This window comes from Notamacropus eugenii, chromosome 3 (genome assembly GCF_028372415.1).
Source record: "Notamacropus eugenii isolate mMacEug1 chromosome 3, mMacEug1.pri_v2, whole genome shotgun sequence".
Taxonomy (NCBI): domain Eukaryota; kingdom Metazoa; phylum Chordata; class Mammalia; order Diprotodontia; family Macropodidae; genus Notamacropus; species Notamacropus eugenii.
Genome location: NC_092874.1, coordinates 208900401 through 208906668, shown reverse-complemented (window position 1 = coordinate 208906668; position 6268 = coordinate 208900401).

The following is a 6268-nucleotide window of genomic DNA, read 5'->3' as shown; positions in this document are numbered from 1 at the left end:
AGTCAGTTCTCAGCAGGCATAAAACTCCCACAAGCTGGCAAAGACTAATTGCATAAAGCCCTGGTGGTTCTTATTTATATTTTATTGCCCTATGGAACTCAGAGGGAGTGGCATAGATTTAAAATTGCACAGGGTGAGGTGGAGGGAACAGCAAGACGTGAATCACCTCTCTACAGCTTCCCTAGAAACTTAGCCGCATTGAAATGTTAAAATAAGTAAAGAAAGTCTCGATTTGACCTAAATTTGATTGCTATTCTCTTTTTTTGTAATTATTCTTAAAGAGTGATGGGGTCAGAGGGGGAACCCTGGAGAGAGAAGGCTAGAACAGGGAAGAATCAGTTGGGGAGGGAGACCTCACAGAGAGGGAGTGAAGTGATGGCAGGGGGAAGGAAAAGAAAAGCTACTTAAGTGAGCTGATTTGGGCATATTTGCTCAAGCCACAACTGTCCCAACCTCCTGCTCATATTTCACCAATTGATCAGCCCACATCTCTAGTCTTATGCAGTTTGGGAGAGCCATAGCTTAAGTCTGAACCTTTGGAGAAAGCAGAATCCAATTTTTCCTAAGATAGACTGGGCATGAGATGTGTGTGGCAAGCTGGGGGGAGGGAAGGGGATTGGGGCATGAATTCAAGCTTTCAAATCCACTTCCTTTAGGATCTTTACTCTCATCCATCCAGAACAGGGAATTCATCTTTACAAGACCAGGTCTAAATAGCTCCCCATCTCAGCCACCTAAAAAGGAACAAAAACTATTCACCTTCTGGAAGCTCTAATATAGTTGGCTCTGTAAATGTTTTTCCTCAGAGAGGCCTTGGGCTATGGAAGCCCTGCACTGAGAGCCTTTTAGCATGGCTCCTCAGGATCATGCCCCTGGGAACCATTCTTCCAGAGATTGCTCAGGTTTCAGCTTGAACTTCCACAACCATCCTCCTCCTCACCGAGCCTTGCAGTTTCTTAGCACTAGTGGGAGCTCCCCAGTCTTTACCCCATCTGCTCTCCTCCTCAGGATTCTGATCCTAGTACAATCACAATCCTGGGTCAGAGACTATAGGGTAGTTTACTGGTTAAAGCCTGTTAGTTTCTCCTTAGGAGAGATCCATTCACTTGAGTGGCCCCTGACTCCATTATGTGCCCCCCACCCCTTTCAATGTGGGTCTCAGAAATCCTCTAGCTTCTGAATTTGCTGACTTAGTTTACTTTCATATGTATAATCAGAGCAAATGGTCAATAAAATATGTAACCACAATGCAAGTGTGTGAGGTCTTGCTGTTTTGACTTGAATGTATAGTCATTCCACATCCCATTCCATATCCCACATCACTGAAATTAAATCAGAAACATCTTCAGTTTGGTTTGAGGAAGAGAATTTCAGTGTAATCACTTTTTTTTTTAGGGAGATAACCTATTTGGTCTAATCATTACTCAAGTATTCTCCCAAGTCTTTTATTATAATTGGAGTAAAAGTCAGTCTCTGACAAATTCATTTGTGTAATTATTGAATCCAAGGACAGAAAACTTCTACCAACAAAAGTGTTGTTACTTCTCAATAGTGTCTGATCCTCCTAAAGGAATTGCAATTCCAGTGGAAATTTGGGGAGCTAACAAGATCAGATAATCCAGGGTGTCAAATATAAATAATTCTAGTTAGACTCTTGCTTTCTTTCTTTGTTTCCCCTTATTCTGACATCACTTGTACTTCTCCCTACTTTTGGGTCTTACATATTGAACATGCATGTCAGACTTGCTTGTCAAATTTGTGTCTTCCAGATTACAGGCCATTCACCTACAGCTGGTAGCAAACAGTGGATACCAACTCATGTCCCCCCATCATCCCTTGGATGCAGCCTGTGTGTGCTTCCAGTCAAACTCTTCTCTGGTACCCTCTTGAGGTAAGGATAGCTCTATCCCCCTTGCCAGCAGGAAGCAGTGTCAGAAGCAGAGACCTTTGCCCCTTACCTTAAATGATTTTGGGTCCCATTTGTTTGAGGGGGGAGTTGTGGGGGAATGGGAACTGGACCCCTAAAAGGACCCCACAAATTTCAGGAACCCAGTCCCTGGCATTTTCCTGAGGCATCTGACCCATCCCAGTCAAATAATTCTATCAACTGTCCTTTCATTGTGGTCCTACCACTTAACTCCTGCCATGGTCTGCACCTGGCCCACCTCAGGCTATTTGCCACTTCCAGATCCCATCTACATCTTCTCACAGTCTTTTTCTGTATAAATGTACTAATCTTACCCCTATTATATTGCACAGATTCTTAGAATCTACCCGCCTGCTACTGGTATCACAAATCCAGCAGACTCACTAGGATTCTTGCCAACCCAACTGGTGTCATAATAAACTCACTACTTGGACTGAGAAAAGGCTTGAGTGGTTGAATTCTTTCAAGGGTGACCCTCTCTACCCTAGCAATTCAGGGTTCCTAGCTCCCCTGTACCACAACAGGGTTGTTTGAAGCCCAGTAATAAGCTTCTGGAATTAGTCATTACTAATTTCAGAAATTCTTTTTGAAACAGTGTCATTCAATAATGGAACTTTACAAATTTCATCTCCATACTTTTCCCCATCAACTATTTATGACATTTTGATAGCAGCAGGTAACAGGAGATCTTCTTCTATCACATAGGGCTTTTTAGTTTTTGTAATTAAATAAGAAGTTTCATAATATACAAGTAAATACTTTTCATTGACAGTAACAAATTTCTCAAAACATCATTTTTCTTTACTTGAAGATTTTAAAAGTCAATCAAAATATTCCTTTGTTTTATTGCAATATGCTACATACTTGGTATTAAGATCCCATTTTAGTTTGGCTGATTTCATGTTCTCTGTATCCAAAACTCCATTAGAAATTATGCAAAGAGGTTTTCCACAACATCACCATTATTAGCAGTAAATCTACATTGCAAAAATGATTCAACATATTTGAACAAGGAAGAAAAGAGCACACTGTAAATAGTTATTACCTTGGTTGCAGCCAAGAAGATTTTTGATTGTTGGAAAAAGTAAATCATACAGACCCAATAAATGTTTGTGAAGTAGAAAGCATATAGCTGTGTTATTTAGATTCCCTGACATGGGCTGCCTTGTGTGGTAGGCAGACATGGGGACCATGATTGTGTTTACTTTGACCTTCTCCCTAGGTAAGTGTGGTGCTGTGGTTATTCTTGGTCCCTTGCTAATAGCTGTGTGTTCAGCATTTGGGAACAGAGAAGGACTTTCTGATTCACATTAGGCTATTATCTCTGATAGCAGCTATCTGAGATTCTGCCCCAACAACCTCAAGATATATTTCAAAGCTCCAAATGTGATACTACAAAGAAAACAAAGCAGGGAAAGTAAATAAGAAAACAGAGAAATGGGTTGTAGCAGCAATAGCTAATCCCAGTGGGGATATATTTCTTTCTACTGCCTATCATTAGTTTCTAACCACATAAGCTTTAAAAAGAATCTAAACTTTAGACAGGTTTTTGATAGAAATGTGCATCTTACAGGACAAAAATTATGGAATGTTAGAGGTGGAAGAGATTTTGTGATCATCTAATCTAAACCTTTCCCTTCCTCACATGGGGAAACTGATACACAGAGAGATTAAAAGATCTCTATGAGGGCACATAGTTAATTGGTGACCAAACTGGGAATAAGCCTTAGGTTTTCCCACTCAATTTAGTTCAATTCAACAAATATATATTTAGTGCCTACCATGTGCAAGCCAGTATTCTAGGTGTTACAAATATAAAGACAAAAGGTCCAGGTAGTCCAGCACTTAAATCTTCCAGGCTATTTTGGGAAGCCTGTTTCACAAAGTCATTCTCATGGAATGAATTTTAGAGCTACAGAAAGGGATAACAAAAATACCACCTTTATACAATCATGTTAATAATGATCAGAATATAGGTTGTCCTGGTTAAAGGTAAGGTCTATCATCCAAAGGGATTAAAGGAAGTTAATAATCAAACAGGGAAGAAAGATAAAATTAATACTCAAAACCCAGTACAATGATACTGGTCAAGGTCAAACGGATGAGAAAGCTAATTAATTGAGAACCCCCCTACTCTATTCCAAGCAGTATCAATCAATTTGATATAATTACACGGAAGTATTTTTTTTTGTATTTGGCTCCAGAATTGTGAGCCGGAGATTGTAAATTCAGTTGCTTAATCGTAGGAAGTCAAGTAGAGGGTCTCCCCCTTTGCTTTTCCTTGTCATGGTGACCAAGCTCAGTATGACAGAAGTGACCTAACTACATGGAAAATTCCCTAAGTTATTTTTGTGCCTCCAAACCTTTCTCTATTGTCCAACATGAGCAGGTGACTATGTTATGACATCTTATCACCACCTAATCAGTGGATATGCCCCATCCTTCACCCAATATGTGACCCCCCCCCACCGCTAATACATCATTTTTGGACCATATTATGACCTCCTAGTCAGCTGAGATATTCTTTGCCTTGCCCAACCTGTGACCCTGTTGGTATGTTGTTTGCCTTTGTATCACATGTCAATCAATGGAATTATTTTGTATTTGTTATAGCTATTCTTGAATGTCTAGATATCTAACCCTATAAAAAGAGGGCCTTGAATAGATGGGACATCTTAGATTGTGAGGAACATCTGAGGTCCACTTCATTAAAGGGGACCATGAAACCTTTAATAAACTGATGTTGTATCAGAGCTCTGCCTCAGTCTTTCTTAAGTTGCACAATATTAATCCCCAAAGGGATAAAAGTCTGACCTATACTCATATAAAAGGGTTTTTCAAAACTGGCATATAAAACAAATCTGATTTTATGAAGAGGTACATCTCTAATTTAACTTGTTCAATGTAGTGATTCATTAAGTCAAATAAATGTTTATTGAATGTCCACCCATTATTAGGGGTTAAGTTCAAAGGAAAAAAAATAAAACAGTTCATACCCACAAGAAACTTAGATTTTATTAGAGAAAGTCAATATGAATATATAGATATATGCAATATGTATATATATGCATATATACAAAGACATCTAGACTGGTGTTTCATAAACTGTGTGAATCACAGTTTAAGAAGCACTGAAGTAGTTGAGAGAGAAAAAAGTTTAAGAAGTCCTAATCTAGATTAGGGTGGGAGTGTTTCTACCCCTGGTTTGCTGAAATGGTGGAGCAAACATAAGATGGAAGCTTCTTCCCTTAAAGCTTGTGAAACACCTCAGCCCCAGAACCCCCTCTGTATCCCCTTTGATATCCTCTACTGCTCCCTTTATCCTACCCAGCCTGCCTTTCCCCTCCTACCACTGCCCATCCACCCTATTCATCACTTCCTCCCTCTCCTCTCCCTTTGAGGATTCTCCTTAATGGAGGCAACTCTACCCTACCTACTACCAGATCCATGAACTTAATCCCATTGGGTCCCACCCCTTTGAATCTGAATGTAGGATCCACCTCATGATTATGAAGAATAAGGGCTACCAGGAGCACCAAAACCCTCTCCCACAAACTTAGAGTTGCTCCCAGGAAAGTTTACAGAGCCCAGCTTCCATCTGCCTCTCTTTTTCCCTCACTCAACTAGGAGAGGTGTCCATGGTGCTACAGAGTCACACGTTTCTTTGCCTTGGTGGATAGAAGGGCCACCCTGTCACTCTTGGATCCTTACAAATTCCCTGCTGTCCCCTTTCTCTGAGTAATGATGGACTATTCATGTTAGAGTTCTCTAACAAACCCCTCTGAGTTTTCTGGACCTCCCCTCTTCCTGTCCTTCTCAGACAGGACCATGTCCAAGACACCTTCTTCCTCATCCATGAGGCCCCTTGTCACCTTTTTGGTTGGATATTCTGCCATCTCTGCTATGCTCAGTTTCACCCTGGCTAGTAGCCCTATCTTTCCTGCCTTGATCCAAGGCACCTGGGACCCTTCAGGAAACACTGCCCCTAGCCAGGGTCTTGCCCCAGTTATGGGTTATGGACCATATAGACATTGGATGCATCTCTGCCACTGTTCCCAGAGAAGTGCAAGTTGCCTCTTGCACCCTTTCCCATGTCTCACCCAGAACCTGCTTCCCTGTGCTGCTGTTAGAGATGGTATGACCCTACTCCAGAGTTACATTTCAAGGGGATTAGTTGTCCCCTGTACCTCTCCTTGCAACACTCCCATCTTCCCTGTTAGGAAAGCTGGTAACCCAGGCTAGTGCCTCATCCAAGACCTCCAACCAATACCTTTCTGGTCTTACTTGGGAAAGATAGTATACCTAGATCATACTCATTGAATCTCCAAGGAAAATTAGATT